The following is a 19,307-nucleotide window of genomic DNA, read 5'->3' as shown; positions in this document are numbered from 1 at the left end:
TATGCATGGATGTAAGATTGTGGCTCGTGCTAACAAGGTGTGACCATGTAACAACTAGAGCGTGTCATGCCATCACACTCCCTGACACATTTTACTTCGACACATGGCTCTCCTCTTATATCAAACTCTGTTCCAGTCAATGCATCTGAAACAGAATAGGGTCCTCCTGTCCTTGGGTTGCAGGGCCGGCCTTAGCTTTGGCAGTACCCGGGGTGAGTGAACAAAATTTGGCGACCCCACTCCCTCCCCTGGCACCCACATACGTGTCCCTGTGGGGGGTGGAGGGAGAGACACATTTTTTGTTGCTCTGCTAAATAGAGCACCACTGCAAAATGAGCAGAGACGCTCTATTTAATTAAGTGCTTAACTCCCCTCTCCGCCGTTGCAGGAGCGGGGAGGTAATCACTTCAATAGAGCACATCAGGCAAACCAGCATGGGGCTGCCTTTCAAAGGCTGATCAGTGCAGGTTTAGCATCAGCGCCCTATTGTAATAAAAAGCACCCTGCTCTCCTGCTGGCATGCCCAGTGGCAGCAGAAGAGCGGGATGCATTTCATTACAATAGAGCGCCTGCCACGTTTTCACCCACCACCATGCCAGCTTGGGAGAGCCCTTGAAGGACTTCCCTGCGCTTGCGTGACAGGTGGGGTGAATGTGGGTGGATTCGGTGGCCCGGTCCCGAAGCTGGCACTGCTGTGCGGGACTTAACGCACCTTAACTCTGACATGGTTTACCCGCTTGAAACTACTACTGTGGTGAGGTGGCACGGTATTAACAACACTAATGATAATGCAATGCTAGCAATGTGTGTAGCAACATGCGGAGTTGGCAAGCATTCTTAAAGATCCTGTCATGTAAAAACTTTTCAGAGTATTGTCAAGAGGTAATTGTTAGCTATGAGGGCATTTCTTTTGTTTCTACCTTTTAAGTGTTCGTACTATGATGGTAATGTTATATATAAAAACCAATGGTAAGCCTCACATTACGAAGTGTACAACGAAGCAACCTGAGCCAGAATGACACTGTATAGTGCAAGCGGGGCACTCAAGCACGCCCAAAAAACCTAGTTGAGTGGTGACGTGAACTCCTTGCAGTTTGGAATGCGCAAGAGTCGTCTGGCTTCTGTGTGGCTGCCTTATAGCTCATCAGCTGTCCTCCAGGTGACTGCATATACACCCTCTGATGAACGCCGCGAGCATCCCAGCAGTGACGTACTATGGCCTCATGTTCATTCAGCTCATTTCGCTCTCCGGCACCGCCCCCCGCTTTCGTCAGTGGAGTAGAGAGTGTACAGTCCCCAATCAGGTTCACCTTCTCTCAGTTATACAAGAGTTCGCCCGCCTTCTGGCCGCTGCACATTGCTGCCATTCGATGATATCTTTTGAGTGACAGCTCCTATGATAGGGGATTGGAAAGGTATGTGTGGCTGCTCTTGTTCTGCCCTGAACTTGAAGAGCCATTCATCCGGTCCGGTGGACGCGACGCGGAGCGCGTAGCAGAAGGGAGCAGGGACTCGGTGGTTGCTTCACCATCGCCAGAAGACAAACCTATCAGCAACCGCGGGGGAGCGCCAAAAAGGTGAGACCGGCAGCCGGAACACATCACTATACCATGTGTTACAGGGAGGGGGCACGGCGGTGTACCTCATCGGCCCAATCTGTGTCACACATACAACGTATGATCTTTATTTTCACTCTTAACCGCCAGCCCCACGCGTCTTCCCTAACGACCAATCTGTGGTGTGTTCATGTAGCGTAGTAACGTGTAAATGCGCAAGACCATAACAGTTATGTCATTATCATGCCAACGGACCAGCCGGTGTCACTGTAATATATAATTAACACCACAAACACCGGGAAGCTATTCTGGGGTAAAAATAACAGGCCACTGTTATCAATATTGTCATCACCGTACAAAAGTGCTGAGCTGTTACACATGCAACGTCATCACTATTATCACCGTTATAGCAACGGATGGACCTCGGGCAGGAGCACACGGAGCAAAGGGTAGGGGGCAAACACCTCTCACAGTTCAGAGTGGAGGGGGCACAATGCCACCCCCTGCCCCTACATTTCTGCGTTAACACGGCTTCCACCGTGGGATGGGGCCTCACGTAGTCTTCCTGATGGCAAGAAGTCAGTGAACATTATTTTACAAAACATAAATAACACGATATTGTTTGTGTGGTGTTCTGCTCTACTGCCTGACAACTACGTTTCTATCTGATGAATGCATTCTGTAATGCGCTGAATGCTTAGGGCCCGATTCATGGAATTTTTTTGCACGGTGCAAAGTGATTTTGCACTGCTGAAAAGTGACTTTGCACTGCCGACACAAACCCTGATTCATGGAACTGTGCAACGTGTATTTTGCAGTACAAAGTCATTTTTTCATTACAAATTGACATTGCACTGCAGAAATAAACTTTGCAGTTTCATGAATCAGGGTTTGTGTTGGCAGTGCAAAGTCACTTTTCAGCAGTGCCAAGTCACTTTGCACTGTGCAAAACAATCCATGAATCGGGCTGTGTTACGTACAGTGTATGTGTTCACTACAGCACAACTCGATTATCGTTTGTACATTTTTGGGGAGAATGTACTGATCATGTGCAAGAACCTAAATTCAAATGCATATTGACAGTTAGAATGGAGTGCCACAATGGTTAAGAAGATAGCTCAGTGTGTCCGGCACTCGTTGCAGAGTACTATAGTCACATGCCAGATCACAGTACCAAATCTCTCTGAGGTAGATACACTTGAGGATGCAAACTTTGCTGATGGTAGCAACTACTGTGCCACAAAACAATGGGCCTCGTTATGGGGATGGTGGTATTTCCACAGGGAACGTCACCATACATTATTACTGTTACCACCACTCGTATCGACAGCAAACCCACTAGCTACGAGTGCTGGGCTTGCAGTGTTAGTTCCCATTCATGGGGATTTTGAGCGTTTCTTCCGCCCATGGTAAGTGATCAATTTTCTGGCGGTAACGTGGAGGAAAAAACACCACTCAAACCTCATAATATGGCAGAGGGGGAAAAGCAGCAGTCATTTCTTTACTGTCACTACTGCATCTGCATATTCCATATCCTACCCGCACTAGAAACTGATCCTGATGAATACTAACATAATATCGGTGTGGTTCTGGTCTAGAACCTGTCACCCCAAACAAGGGCCGAAAAAAGTATCCAGCCACCAGGCCACAGATTTAATGCATTTTGTAGTGGGACATTTTACTGCATTTTAGTACAGTAGGTTTTGGTAAGGAAGATGGTTAGGGGCTGGTAAAACAGGAGTTGAGATAGAGGTGAAGGGTAACAGGGAATTGAGAACAGAGAGAGAGAGTGGAAATCTGTCTCTCGTTGAAAAAACACAAATAAAATATGGCAAAATGTCCCAGGCAACCAGATATGGGTAATCTCAAACAAAGTAAGCAGCCACCTCCAACAAGGAGCAAAATGCATTACTTGGAAGAGGTGATTTTGTAGCCAAATTAGAGACAGTGCAGCCAAGTGATCCTTGGCAACACGTCTACTCATTGTGCCAAACCCTTTAACATTGCCATTCCAAAACTATTTCAACAAGTCAAGCCAAATGTGTTATTTAGTTCTCATAGTATGCTCTCTAGAAAAGCCTGAATCATGCCTTAATTGGTTATCGTTTTTCTTCATTTATAATAATAAAAGGACTCAAAATGTGAACTAGCCAATGTGATTGATAATTGACTCTTGGCGAGTAAGAAAAGGCGTGCTGCGTGCATGTAGGGAATAGAGTGGGCAAGTGAATTGTTATGCCTGGCTGGCAGCTTTAATCTTTTTACCACTTTTAATAGTAACCATTGTAATGGCCGATGGATTCAACACACAAGTCAAAACTTAATCTCTAGGCACTTCATTCTTATTTACAAAGAGATCAGAGTTTGATAAGCAATCTGATGGGTTTAGCACACATGTGGATACCAGTCTGGTTTCCTAGCAGGTCTTTCACTTCCTTTAGGAGCCTGGGTCCTTCCCTCTAGCCCTTAGTTCAGGGTCACATCTCTGGGAAACGGTCACTTTCACTCTTGGATTGTGGACTCTCCGGAATACTTCCTCCTTGACTCTGTATTTCTCTTGGTTGGTGCATGGATCATCATGGTCGCATGTTGGTCCTCCTGGACTCTGCAACCAGGTAACACCAGCTGGTCCTTTTGGCCATCCAATAGGGTTAGCCACCAGAGGCTGCTCCAACAGTTGGCCAACAGGAAATTGTGTACATGTTCCCTACTGTTTGTTCTTGAAAGCACGCTAGCTAAACCTAGGGCTAAAGAAAATGTCATCCCCACAAGACCCTTATTGCCAGGCTATCTCTGGACCATGATCTAGCCCCTCTCCACCATGTAGGACCTCTTTTCTGGTTCAGGCTTTGACACCTTCTCACCTATTTTCTTCCGCCCAGTACTTGCTCCCTTTTTCTCCCCTCCTCAACATCCTCCCTTAGATGTTCCTCCACTTGCTTCTTTCCTTTCCCTCTGTGGTGGTGTGGTCTTCCTCCCCTTTGGCTCTCTCACAGTTCCTATTCTGCCTCCTCTCCTTCCTCTATATGCTCCTCCTCTGTCCCTCTTTTCTCTCTCTGAAAGTTTGACTTTTCAGACTCCCTTTCTCCCCTGCATCTGAGTTCGTCCTCCTTCTCCCTTTTCTTTCTCCTTAGCTGTTTCTCATCCACCTTCTCCCGTCCCACTCTCCAGTTATTTCTCCTTTACACACTATTTTTCTACCTCTAACTCCTCTCACTGTGTTAATCAACTATCTCCTTACTCCCACGCCTCTCATTTTGTTTGTCATTCCTTAAATGGACTCATGAGTGGGAAACGCACAGCAACAGTGCACTCACCGAGAGCAGGCTTTCTGATTGACTGACACCGTGACAAACTGAAATGTCCACATGTGTGGTCGCTTGATTTGCGGAGCATGTCCACGCAGCAAAGAATAAGGGAATTTTAGAATGGATGAATTTGTAGACCCTGCGCTAACTACTTCTACACATAAACTTACATTATGGTACGAATATGTATGGAAAAAAAACAAAATTGTGCATTTATTGGTAATATTTAACATGGTTAGAATAAAGATTATGTATTCTATTCAGAATAAAATTCCATTAAACTATGCAACAATAAAGTTTTAAAAAGTCAACAAAATACAAGTAAAATATACAAATTACATTTACTTCCTTGTAAATGCAAATATGTCAAGATGCAAAAATTATACTAATTCCATATGAATACACTTGTTCTTATTTGTTTCCTCCCTATACATTAGCATTTAAACTCCTATCAAACGACATAAAACACAATTAAAAATCAAGCACCACATTTATAAATATTATAACAGATAAAGCAATGTGCACAATAGCAGTCCATTTCCTGTGGATTGTATTCATGTCAGGGTGATTGATATCTGTTTGCCTTAGTCTATTTCAGCACAGTGCTAATGTTTTTTAACACTCCTCTCAAAAAGCCTAACACTGACCAATATTGTTCTCTAATTAGAGGGATTAAGAACTATTGCAAGCAAATTAGACATCAACAAATAATGTCATGCTGGCTTGCATTGACTTAAATATTGTTCTCTAATTAGAGGGATTAAGAACTATTGCAAGCAAATTAGACATCAACAAATAATGTCATGCTGGCTTGCATTGACTTAAATATTGTTCTCTAATTAGAGGGATTAAGAACTATTGCAAGCAAATTAGACATCAACAAATAATGTCATGCTGGCTTGCATTGACTTAAATATTGTTCTCTAATTAGAGGGATTAAGAAGTTGTTACGAGGTACTATATAGCCCAGACAACAAAAATGCAATAAATCTTCTTTCGGTGCATTACAAATGAAACTGTTAAAATCTAATTACTTTTCTTATGACTACTTTGAATTGTGTCCTCTTAACAATAGAACATTAAAGCATGATCTGGTTATTAATGCACGTTCAAATTGAAATTTAGTCTACAGTAAGTAACTAGGCATCTGATTGGTTGTTAAAATTACATGCATTCTGTTTTGAGATTTCATCAGCTGTCTTGCTTCCCTATCCATTGTCCAACCTTTTTTTGTTACGCTATTAACAGATTGCACCGCAATAATGTTTCTACTATGAAAATAGGATCGAGCATTATTGTTGTCAAACATTGTTTTTGATGGGCTAACTAAGATCTTAATGAGGAATTTCCCTCCACACTTGAAATATATTTCAGGAACTACTTGCATAGAAGGGCTTATTCATTGAACCAAACTCTTAACCACAGTCATACCGTGTCAAGCATTAGTTCGTCCTTAAAAAATGGCATGTCAAGTTTCAAAGGAACCACATAGTTAGGCACAGATGGAGTAAGACCTAAAATGTTCCTAAGAAAGTTATTTTCCTGAGGACACACTGCAGAGGTATTGTGAAATCCCCATATCCCGGCTCCATAAATTGCAAAGATTTTTAACTTAGCCCTTTATACTATTAATGGCAACAGAACTTGGTATCCCTTGTGAACTTTAGAAATTGGCACATGCCGCTTGTAGACTGCAGCATCCTGAATGATTGTTTATCTATAAGTTTATTGGCACTCATGAGTGAGGTAAAAGTCAAACCCAAATAATCTTAAAAAACCAACGCAGATATCAACCCAAAAAGTCACAGATTTACTATTTTTGGTCTTTCGTCCGAGAGCACACACAACCACTGCTGAATATGTTGCATTGTCACTCAAATCAATCCTACACATGAATTCAGTGTAGGCAAGGCATACATTAGTTTTCATAAAATTGATTAGTGTAGTTTGCTAATTAAAATTGTTTTGATTAGCAAACACACGTTTTTGATTAGCATTGTTTTTAATGTCACCAGGAGTTATTTTTTATGTAAGACATAAAATGAGCAACAATACAGCATTTGTGTGTACCATTGAAGTAAGACATTTGTGAGATGAGTGTCTGTAAAATGTAAAGGTTAGCTGCATGAACAGGGATCGAAATTAAGTTTGATAAGCAGGTGCTAAAAGCAGCTACTGTGTATCCAGCATTAACTAGAGACCAGGAGCGACCACTGGGGAACCAGTATATAGTAGATAATGTTCTGCCAATCCAAACTTCCACATTAGATGCAAACCTATCACGTTGTCTATTTATTACCCCTTCTGCTTCAAATATTGTATTGATGTGTCCTAATGCTTATTTAAAATGTTCACAAACACAATCCACTTAGGTGTGCTTGTTCAGTATCAGTTGGCCCGGGATGCCATAATGGTAACAGCTGGTGTCAACCTAACCAGGCTCTTCTTGGCCACACAAAGTAGCTAAATAGCTCCCAGCTCCTCTCAATATTGAACTTTGATAAATGGATTCAAATAAATAGATATGCCAAAAAAGCTCTGAAAACAGTTTTAAGTGCAAGGTTCTGTGCAGCTGGGTGCAGTCGGTGTTGCACAGGGAAGTCTTCATTTATTGTATGTTTGACACATCATTTGCTGCATAAAGCAAGGTTCAGAAGTTTCATAAACAAAAAGTTCACAATGTTAAAAGAAATTCATGGCCTGAGACTTAGTACATAGTATGGTGTTGCGGCAGACAGGGTAATTGTCAAATTCAGGTGTACAAGATGGCCCTTGCCTGTCATTGATCTCAAAGGTTTTCAATATAGCTTTCAATACCAAATTTGGAGGTGGGCAGGACTACTAGCAGCCCCAAAGCCAGGTAGACCCAAGTGCAGCATTCCAGCCCTGCGCTCCCATCGAAGCAGTATATATCGCCATGGCATAAATTAGTTTTCAGAAATTGATTATCAGAATTTGCCAATAAAAATGTTCTTGATTAGCAAACAAACTTATTTGATTAGCAATTTTGTACTAATAATTTAAATGTCACCAGAAGTTATTTGTACCCAAGACATAACATTAGGAAGAATACAGCATTTCTTTGTACCTCTGAAGTAATAGATTAGTGCAATGACTGTCTGTAAAATGCAAGGGTTAGCTATACAAACGGACAAAGAAAAATAGATATAATAGATATGATATAAACTATCTGAAAACATTTTTTAGTGCAAGGCTGTGCGGCTAGGTGCAGTCAGTGTTGCACAGGGAAGTGTGCTTCAAATTGTGCACCTGAACCATCATTTGCTATGTTAGAAGTTCAGACGGTTCATAAAACCAAAAAGTTCACCATGTTAAAGGAAATTCTTAGCCTGAGATGTAGTATGGTTTTGCGGCAGGGAGGGACATTGTCAACTTCAGGTGGACAAGATGGCCCTTGCCTGTCATTGATATCGACTGTTTTCAATATAGCGTTAATTACCACTTTCAGGGGCAGAGCAGGGCCGCTAACGGTCCTCAAGTCTGGGTCTTGTAAGTGCAGCCTTTCAGCCCTACGCATCCATGAAAGAGATATTTATCGCTATTATTACTCAGAGTAGTAGATCTGTAGCTGTACAACTGGATGGAACTATTGATCACTACTTTGTGTAAATATCTAGTTTGCTTTGTGTATTCATTATGTAAGAGGAAACAAAGTAAGCAACTAAGCAGAGTCAATGGTTTAGCAGGCATAGAACTGGGCAAACTCAGTGGAATATTGTAGTTTTGCGGCCATCTCACTTTCAAGAGAGCTGGCATAATGCAACATGGTGAAACGATAGGATGACAAGGAATTTGAGGTCAGCTCATGGGATGAGCACCAGTTGTACAGATCATGCAATCAGCAGGTCACAGAAATAGGTTTGCCATCAAAAACATTTGGCCATGTGATCATGTACATTTACAAAAGTGTTCACTTATCAATATGATGCACTTTCTCTAACAAAATGAAATGTAGATTCATGTGAGATTCAGATACAATTACTTAAATTTTACTGAAAAACATTTAGACAATGCAGTGTCACAATACTGTAATTATGTCTTATTTAGCAACTTACATTTTTTAGGAAAGGAATTGCAGAACTGTGTTTTAAAAAAATAATAATAGTGCAGCAGAAATTATCTCTGTTATATAATTTAATTTAATTTCATCTCCCATTATCCTCTTTGCATTCACAGTGAACAGATAAGAGGGTGGAAGGAGCACGGAGGGAAATATAGGAATGCTGGATGAGCTGTGCTTTCAATGAACAACGTCATTTAAATAGCTACCTATTTAAATAGCTAGCTGTGCTACACAAGTGTCAATTTAATTAGACAACCTACAGAATTGCAAAGCAAATTGCTATGCGACACTGCTTATTTTATGCCTTGATCACTATTAGCACTCAGAGCCTCCATCAGGGGTGCTGTTACTTTTTTCTTTTTAAAGAAACCAGGCTTTGCACAATTCTTGCTTTCCTTAAAAGGGTACTAAACACATGACAGCAATTGGAAATAACTACTTCCAGGACCTGAAGGTTGGCCGGGAGGTGCGCAGTGAGTAGGCAGGGAGGCGTTCAGGTGTGGTATTACAGTGGGCACGGTCACCATGGACAGGGTTAAGGCTGGGTAGAGGTGCAGCTGGTTGATATGAAATGCGGACAGCTACTTGCAGATACTGCATGTGTTTCCGTATTCCAGATTGGCAAGCTCTCTTCCGCAGGTGCTGATATATAATGCAGTCATAATCGTAGAGCAAAGCAATCTCTGCCGGCTAACTACAGTTTATGGTCTGGCAGCAGATCTCTACATGTATAGACTGGATGCAACCACTGAGCACTACTTTGAGTACACAACTAGTTAGCTTTGTGTGTTCATTAAGTAAAAGGAAAGAAAGTAAGAGACTAAGCAGAGTGGATGGCATAGTAGGAATAGGCATAGTAGGCAGAGCACTGGGCCAACTCGGTACAGTATTGAAGTTTGCAGCCATTTCACTTTCAGGGTAGCTGGAATAAAGCAACAGGGTGAAAAGATAGGATGACGAGTTTGGTTTCAGCTCATGGGTTGAGCACCCATTGCACAGATGTATGTAACCAGCAGGTCACAAAACTAGGTTTGCCATCAAAAGCATTTGGCCATGAAATCAAGCACATTTTCAAAAGTATTCACTGGTCAATATGAAGCACCTTACCCAGTGAAATTAAATATAGTCACTGTGAGATTTAGATACTCTAACCTAAACTACACTGAAAAACATGGAAACAATGCAGTGTTTTACAGTAGCAATACTCTATGCATTATGTAACTTAATTTGTTTAGGAATTTAATGGCAGCACTGCCTTTACAAAAAATAATTAAAAAACCCATTGGTCTTTGCTAAACAGGATATAGTTAGCTTAATAAAAGTGTCATCCCAATTACTTCTGGTTTGCAATTATTTGAAAAACTAAGCACCTTTTACACAGCCACACAGGTTTTTTGCACTTTTAGAAGTGATGGAGATTATTACTGGTGCACTCTCTCTCTCTTAGCCCATTTGAACATGCAGTAAACATGGAAAAGAGGATGGAGCGGCAAGAGAGGAATGCAGGCCGAGCTGTGCTTTCACCGAACAGGGTGATTTAAATAACTAGCTTTGCTACTCATGTGTCAGTTTAATTAGCAAACCTACAGAATGTCATAGCAAATTGCTCTGCGACACTGCTTATTGTATGCCTTGGTAGGTATCAATGAGCCGCTGCAATGATCATGTGGTACTGGGCAACAGAACTGTGCCATCCACATAGGCCAAAATGGAAATAAACTTGCAACCAAAACTTGCACCTTAACGAACAAAAGATGTATCCCTGAATTGCAACCAAAATGGGGTACACATTCCTTACAAAGATTTAAACAATCTGCTAGGCCTTTAGGATAAGTGAAAAAATAAATGGGCTAAAATCCTGATTTGCCTGACTCCAGTATCAACAGAAAACCCCAGAGTACAATAGCTATCAAAGCCCGATCGTACACATGCTACATTGTCCCCGCGTAAACAGATCGATAGTTATATCAAATCCTCCTGGCCATTCATATTCTTTAAGCACACCTGCAGCTCCCTTCTATTAGCTTTATTGAAAGTTGTGCTCAGGTCCATGAATGCCAGATATATTTTTTTCCTTTTTCCTATTTTCAGAATTTGATACTCAAATATAGATTTAAGGCCTGATCGTTACACCTTCCCCAAATCGCAGCTGAATCTCTGGTCAAATATTTACATCATCAGCCAACTAAAGGTTTTAAATTGAGAGTCAAGGAAAGAGATGGCTCTGTATGCTGCCCGAGAATCTGTTTGCCTCTTCTTAAAAATACAGTAGATGATAGCCTGTTGCCAGGATAAAGGGAACATGCACTGTTCAATTATATGACTGAAGATATTAGCCAAAAAAGGTGCAGAGAAATCAGCTAAAGATCTGTACAAATCTACTGGAATACCATCTGGTCTTGGACTTTTCCCCTCAACGCCTGTTTTCAAAAGGCTATTAAGATTTCTGTACATCTATAGCTAATAGTTTGCCAGCATAATCCCAGTAAATCAGTGTCACTACTGTGTTCGTATGTCGTAGAAAGTTGAAAAATGACTCAACCAATCGGAGTCCATCACATTAGTGCTAATTTGATTTTGACTTGACTTACCTTGAGTTAAATTGAGCAACACCTTTTGCTAAATACTTCAGGTTTCTCTTCCAGTGCTAATTTCCTCCCAGATACTGCCTTCCCCACCTGCATGACATGCCCGGGTTTTCACAACTTCTGTTCTTTCACTGATTGCTGATTTTAACAAGGCCAAAAGGGTCGATTTTGCAATTATACAGCTGTCATTGAACCAGCTGGCCCTGAGTGTGGTTTTACAAAGGCCACCATTCTTGTAAAAAATTGATTATAGGCAAAAGCTCAATATAACATTCTAAATCTAACTCTCGGGTTGCTGCTGGGTAAATAATTGTTTCAATCAAATAGAAATGTTAACCAATAATTTGATTGTGAAGGCCTTTGCTAAGGATGGAATCCCATCTTATTCTTTTCCCAGAGGATGATAATACCACATTTGTACGATTCTAGGGGTTCCAGTTTCTGTGTTGTACAACCTTGAGTCTTTCAATTCAATGTTAATGCTAGTGCGTGATGATAGCCAATCAATTCAGGCACTAAGTTAAAATCGAGGCTACAAATCCATCAATTGCAGGGATTCAAAAATAATCTATTGTGGATTTGTCTTGCTGTCCTATAAAAGTGAATTGTCTTGGGCTGTCATTGGGGTGCTCGCCATTGATGGTAGGAAGACCCCATTCTATAGGTCAAGGGTATAGTTAAGGCATTAGCACATATTGATGGGTCAAGCATGTCTAGTGCTGGAGTATTATTTATCATGTCCTCAGTTTCATCGAAAAAAGGAGACGTAGGACCATTTCCAATCTTAAGATTGAAATGACGCCCGACCACATACCGGAGCTGTCCACCATTGTGAATATCCAAAAGCCCTTCGGTAGTGGCTTTTAATTCTAGTAAGGCAGACAAATGTTTCAGGTATCCTATTTAGTTCTCTGTGCCCTATCTCAGATACTTCTCCTAATGAGTTATCCATAAAATCAGACAACCAATGAGTCAGCTCTTTCCCTAGAAGGCCTCCATCTTGGCAGTCTAGAAAATGAATGTCCTTTATGATCGTGCCTGATATTTCTCTTAGAATTCTATTGAGGGTGCCTTCACCTGTTCATTTCCTTAGCAATATTGATCTTACTTGGCTTTTACTCTTCAAGAGTGTTCATATGGTTAATGACCTTTCTCTTTTCAATTTTTTTTCTTAAAAATACATTTAATTAGTGCAGTACATTTCGATACAAAGTAACACAATATGAACAGTAGAATATAATACAATACCATGTAACATAATACAAACAAGTGATATTCTCCAGCCTAACATTAACGAATGAAATCTTAGAGCCTTATGGTATTGGAATGTTAAGTTCTTGTGCACTTATTAGCTTGTAGTTCTAAATCATATAATATGTAGTATGTCACATATAGCATGTTGCATTACAGCAATCTCTTACATTCAATTGGGTTCAAAGACACAGAGCTCGTCGTCTCTCCTCAAGAAAAAGAGCTAAAAAGACAGAAAGGCAAAGTTCTTATAAATAATAGCCCGTTTAAAGTCTCAGGTTTTTTGAATATCTCGTTTCAAGAAGGGGGACTCAAAGGCACTATGCCCACAGTCAGAGTGCAAAAAGTCAAGTTGCATGCTACTAGCCAGCCGTAACAAAGTTACTAGCCACCTCAATTCTATACATACACTCAGCAAACCATTCCTTACTTGCCAAGAGTCAATAGCTACTAGCCAAAGGCCAGTGGCTAGCACAAAGTTTGCAGCCTTCCACAGTCTCCCAATTTTATATTTCCAATAACAATTGAAGTCACGTCTCTCTGACACATTTCACGGTTCAAAGTTGGGTCCAAGTCCACTAACCATATCTTATCCTGCTTACCAATATAAAGTGCAGGTGAGTTTAAAGTGCTACATATAAGGTGCAACTGCAAGTGAGTTTAAAGTGCATAGTGCAACATGCATAGCAATACCACAGTTTAAAGGAGTCCAATTAGCTTAATAATAATAACTGCTCACAAAGTGTTGTGTTCACTTTGCTTGAATAGCAGTGTATCAAAGCTATCAACTAAATCCAAGAACATGGAGACAAAAAAGTTCGATCTAGGTTCCGCATTTGTAGGGGTTACTCTTCTTTCATCTCCTCTCCTCCTTGCCACCATTTGGCATCAAGTTCCAAGGTGTTCCAGCATCTGTGCTCCTGCATGGGATGCCTCCAGTAACTACAAGGGAACAGCAGGAAACAGCTTGCCCCTGCCCCGGCTCCGCTTGTGCGAACAATATTTGCTGATTAGTAAGGGCCTGGGTCCCAAATGCTGGGTACAAAAGCTGTGCTATTCAACAGTAGGGGAAAAAGCGCTCCTTACACTGCCCTACTGCTCCTTTTAATATCTATAATAAAAATGACATTGTGCAATTATATTTTTTGGATATAATGTTTTGGGATATAACTCACCCCTGACCTTCACATGTTTCACTCTGCAGGGCCTATACATGTTTAAACACGATTTAAATGAACAAGACTTTCTGAGTCTACAACAGTCAATGTCTGTTTTAATTACATTGGTTTTATCAAGCATCTCTTGACATAAATATGTTGAAAAATAAAATCATGAACCATAGCATTTTAGGAGCAAACAATGTTTCTAATCAGCTAACTTCAGGGTCAAATGTGTTGGAAGTTTGTGGAATCCAATAGTTCCTTATGGTAAGTTATAAGACTCTTCCTTTACAAGGAAAAATCTTGTCAGATTCATTGTTGCTTGGTCTACTTGTTCGGTAATCGATGTCCCAGTTGGGATTTATTTCTGGAACCTGTTTGTTCCCGATCTATGTGATATTACAGAAAAACATAACATCGAATCACATCGGAAAACATTAAACACCCTCCCCCTTATATTTTAGGAATGAAGCAATTATATAATCCAACACCCGTCCTAGAATATTTGGGGAAAGTTTTGGATAGTGCCTTTAAAAAAAATATTGAATACATTTTGTTGTGATTCGGTGTTATGGTTTTTGTTAATATCACTGGATACTGCATGTTCCATATAGAGTCGATGCTTGTAAAACCTGAAAAGCAGCAGGCATAAGGGTGGTATGCCATTTTGGAGTCTGACAGCCTGTCCTCCATCGCTGCCCAATCTCAAGATGGTGCCACAGAGCCCCCCCCCGTGTCTACATGGGGCTGACTTGCGATGCTCGCGCAGTTGTCTTTCATTAACCTCACATACATATTAGTGTTATCAGGTTGTTCGGGCAGGCTTGTGCCCACAGTAACGCAAGTGGCAAGCTCTGTGCTTCCAACATCTCTGATCTCAAACTGCCGCAAATACGTCAGTGTCTCTGGGCCTTCCAGGTGGAAAAATATACACACCTAAGAATGAGAATAAGGCTTTGGAGGTTCCCCCGTGTACCACCTCCGGGGCCAGCGTTGAGGAGCAGGCAATACATAGTTTCGACCTTTGGTATGTGTAACTATCCTGTTTCCCATCTGTCCCCTTGAACCATGCTTGAGCAACTGGTCATTCTGTGAGGCTGTGAATCTGAGTTCTGTATCTATGTGGGGAAAGTGGGGCTGTACCCTCTTCATACATTCACAGATCTGTGTCCCTGACTCTATACTGTGCCTTTCTCCTGGCTGCTATTGTTAAATTGTGTTCTTGTACAAATGCTAGAGCAAAGGTTGCTTTATCATGGACTGACTGCTAATGTTGCCTTTGAAGTGCCGTTTATTTATTATTCCGAAATTCTGTATCCAGCATGGATAAAGGGAGTCAGGAGACTTCAGGAGAGTTTCTGTACTTGTTTTGATTGCTTTCACATCCTGTTAAGCTAGAAGTTGTTCTTGGGATGGGGGGAAGAGGTACACAAAGATGAATTTATTTTTACATTTATAAAGCGCACTTAACCCGGGAGGCATATAGGTGCTGGTTACAAACACATCAGGAACAAAGAAAGGAGGATGTGAAGTAAGCTGCTATGGTGATTCCTGTGTCCCTTTTTGGTTTTGGGGCTTGGTGGCGTAATCCACCAAATTTCGCCAAACATTGCTAAGAAGAAAGGGGCTGCAAGAAGCAGTCTTCGGTTGGCATGACAACTGGAAATGCTGTGGCATACAATGACCGGTGCACTAAGTGTTCATTTCTGTTGTACTATGGATGTAATCCAATAGTGGCTTGTTTAATGTATTTTCTCCCAATCGGGAGTACTGTCACATGTCACGTGTCTGTTCAACTCTGGAGCGCATACGGGTCACTTTGTGAGATGGAGAAGGGACGGTATGGACTTGTGGCTGCTTTTTTTGTTTGCAGGGCCATCAGGACTGTGGCGGCAGCGACAATGCGCAAAGGTGGCAGGAGGAGGCAGGCCTTTTTGCAAGGACGTTCAGAGACATTTCGAGTGAACAGTCATGGGAAAGGGGACGCCACAAGCCCACAACTTGCCATGGGCAGAGGTTTGCGGCAGGGGCCAGTTGGGGGTTATGTAGTATTTGGTGTCCCATATCTTTCCGATATACCAAATGATACAATAACACCGGCACTTCAATTGGTAGCTGGGCAGCGAGACAGTGAGCATGTCACAGGGATGGGGGTGACTGGGCGAGCTGATTGCTCCACCCGCTGTTGGTGACTGCGCCTGAGTTGCTCCGCTCTACCCATATTTTAGTTCTCCCGCCGCACCCACCTTCCATTGTTCGCTTCATGGACCGAAGCCCCTTCCCAAAGTCCAGAATCGACAGTACGAGTGTACTCCATCTAGTGCTTGAAGGAAGCCGTGGAGCTGCACACGATTACTGGAGAGGGTGAATTGCCTTGTGTAAATAAATAAACGTGGAAGAGGAGGCGGGGGGGGGGGTATGGTTAGGATGCAAAAAAGTGCTAGGAATAAAGCTGGCTTTCCTTTGCCAGAAACACGCGCTAAGTGGCGACATGTTAACACCTAAGTGCAGTGATGTACTTCACGAAGCGTTATTTAATTGAAAGCGCCATGGCTTTGATAGGCTGTGTAATATAGCATTAAACTCTATATTATTATTAATGCCAGGGTATTCGTTTACGTCTCCAATGTCAGAACAGCGTAGGTTCACGGGATGTCTCCCTCCTCTTTAGACCACGTATGCACTTCAGCTTGTGCCTAAACTACTTAACAACACTGCCTATTTTTCACTGCTAACAATTGTTACTCCACGCTACGAACAGTCCGCTATATGCGGTGCTTTTCTGCACTCACCCATGGTTCGTAAATCTCAGGGTCATGCAGCCCGAGTCCGTGAAATGTATCCTTGGGTCACATGGTGATCCGCCCCCTCTTTGCTTCTCTTAATTACACACGCTATTGCGCCACACCACAGGGGGGCACACCCGTGCACGATATGTTAATGAGCTAGCACAGAGGCATTTTATACTGAGTCTGGGGGTGCCAGCAGGGCGAGGGTGAGCAGGGACCACGAAGTGCACAGTATGTTGAGATTGCTTTCTGCCAAAAGTGTGCAACTAGACTGCTGTAAACGATAGATTTGTTCCCCCTTTTTGAGTTTAAAAAAAAATGTATTTAATGTCTTAAAGTGGCTCGCCGCCCCCATTGCCCCCTGGTTAGTAGAAAGGCAGACAGATTGGTCGACATCAAAGAAACATGGCAGCTGTGGGCGGAACCCTGGAACGGGCTGTTGCAGTCAATCATTTTGGGGAGAAGCTTCGATGAAACTGTATTTGTTTTATTGTGTCCTGGTTAGTTTGTGGGTGAGCAAGGGCTGCTTGGAGGTGATGGTCATGTCATTTGTAGGGTGGCTAGAGGAATGGCTGGGGTATTTCCATATTTGTAGAGTTACTGGGGGCAATGTTTGGGCTACGTTCCTGTCTACCCAGCACCCACCCTACCCCCGCTCTACCCTACCCCCACTTTCTCTATACCCCCACTCCCTTTACCCCCACCCACGCTACTCCCACACTCTCTCTACCCCCGGACCACCCGCCCTACCCCCACTAACTCTCTATACCCCAAACCTCCCACCCTACCCCCACTCTCTCTACCCCCACCCACCCTACCGCCATTCTCTCTACCTCCACCCACGCTGCCCCCAGTCTAGCCCTTCCCCCACTCACCCACCCTACCTCCACTCTCCCTACCACACTCTCCCTCTCTCTCTATCCCATCCAACCTGCCCCCACTCTCTCTACCCCTACCCCAACCCAATTCCCTCTCTCTCTACAATCCACTGACCCACACTAACCCCTCTCTCTCTACTCCCTCCAACCCAACCTACACCCTCTCTCTCTTCTCTCTTCTCCAACCAAACTACCCCTCTCTCTCTACTCCCACCCACCCAACCTACCCTCTCTCTACTACCACCGCCCACCCTACCTCCCCTCTCTCTACTCCCACCCGCCAACCCTACCTCCCCTCTCTCTAGTCCCTCCCTCCCACCCATCCAACCTCCCCTCTTTCTACACACCTTTTTACATCCTCCTTTAAACTTTGCACCCTCCTCCTGGCACTCTGGTGCCTATAAAAGCAAAATGCAAAGAACAGCAGTAAACGCCAGAACAATTGGCACAGCCAATGCTTGTTTGTTTGAGGCAGGGCACATTTGCGGTGTTCTGGCCGCAACAACCATGAAGACCGACCTGTCTGAGCTAGGTCCGGTCTGGGGAAAAGCATTGCTGTGCTGCATAGAGCGGGATCGGGGCGGCCACCAGCCTTAGGGCATTTCCGTTTTTTCACCTGAAATGTCCCCTGCAGCATTGAACGCTATTCATTTCCAGGAGATCAGACACGGAGACAGGTGAAGCTCACAGCCCTGCCGTGGAAACTGCAAAAGTAACAGCTTCAAATAAATCTGCACACAGTTTACCTTGAAACTGCATTCCCAGCAGAACACCGGTGTAATGAATGGGAAGGGGAATACGCATGGCTGCAGCTTGCTTTGGCTGCTTAAAGTTCGCAGATCCTGTGCCATGTGTTTGTCACTCATACATTTTCCCTGGGCCAAACAGGGCTCTGAAACTCGCGTGAGTGACTCGGGTTTCAGTCAGTCACATGCAATGTTCACACTGGTGGATAGATAGATTTAAATCATAGAGCCCATACCCAGAAGTGTTTGTGTGTGGACATCCGCAGCCTGTGTGTGCCTCACAGCTCAGTCCTTTGCCCTCTGACCTGATCTCACCGCCCAGCCCATGTCCTCCTCCAGGTAGATACATTACGTGGGGCCCATTAATTTCTCACTGCACAAGTACAAATGTGCATTATACATATGACACAAGCTCACACTATGACTTGCCAACTTCAGCACAGTAGCGCACTTTGTGCATTCAGCTTCCGGGGGAATGGGGTGAGAGTATTTCTGTAGATAGCACACTCTGAGCTAGATGGATGTGGTGCCACAGATGGGAGAGAAGTGGATTGTGCACTGAATTGTGAGGATCTAACAGTTAATTAATTAATTCATCTTTTGTAATGCGCGAAATACCGGGGACCAGTCTCTAAGCGCGGGACCAGGATTGAAACCTGTGTTGCTCTGAGTTAGTTATATTGTTGGGTACAAGAGTCTTGTTGTGGAAAGCATTTTCATTACAGATATTGTACATAGATCAACAAGTGCTACATACGGGGCTGGAATAAGAGGGGGTGTATAGGATGCAGGACGGTTCACAGGAAGCAGGGATATATAATAGAGGAAACCAGTAAATATCTATAAAACTATCCTCACCCTGAAGCCCAGTGGGTGCCTCCAACTTGCCCCAGCACGTCAGAGGGAAGTACATACTTCATGGCTGTTTATTCGTTGAGTGGCCTCTA

The 19,307-nt window shown here is 42.9% G+C and overlaps 1 protein-coding gene across 1 annotated transcript in view; it reads left to right on the top strand.

Annotated features, from left to right (window-relative positions):
• The first annotated feature begins 1,371 nt into the window (after positions 1-1,371).
• The window catches only part of STARD4 (StAR related lipid transfer domain containing 4), a 128,872-nt gene continuing 110,936 nt past the window's right edge, over positions 1,372-19,307 (top strand). The window contains exon 1 of the mRNA XM_069625489.1: positions 1,372-1,577. The gene's annotated coding sequence lies outside the window, so the exon portion shown is untranslated. The remainder of the gene's footprint in view (positions 1,578-19,307) is intronic.

The sequence above is a fragment of the Ambystoma mexicanum genome, chromosome 6p (genome assembly GCF_040938575.1).
Source record: "Ambystoma mexicanum isolate Mex_15411 chromosome 6p, UKY_AmexF1_1, whole genome shotgun sequence".
Classification (NCBI taxonomy): Eukaryota; Metazoa; Chordata; class Amphibia; order Caudata; family Ambystomatidae; genus Ambystoma; species Ambystoma mexicanum.
This window is presented reverse-complemented; position numbering and strand designations above follow the sequence as displayed.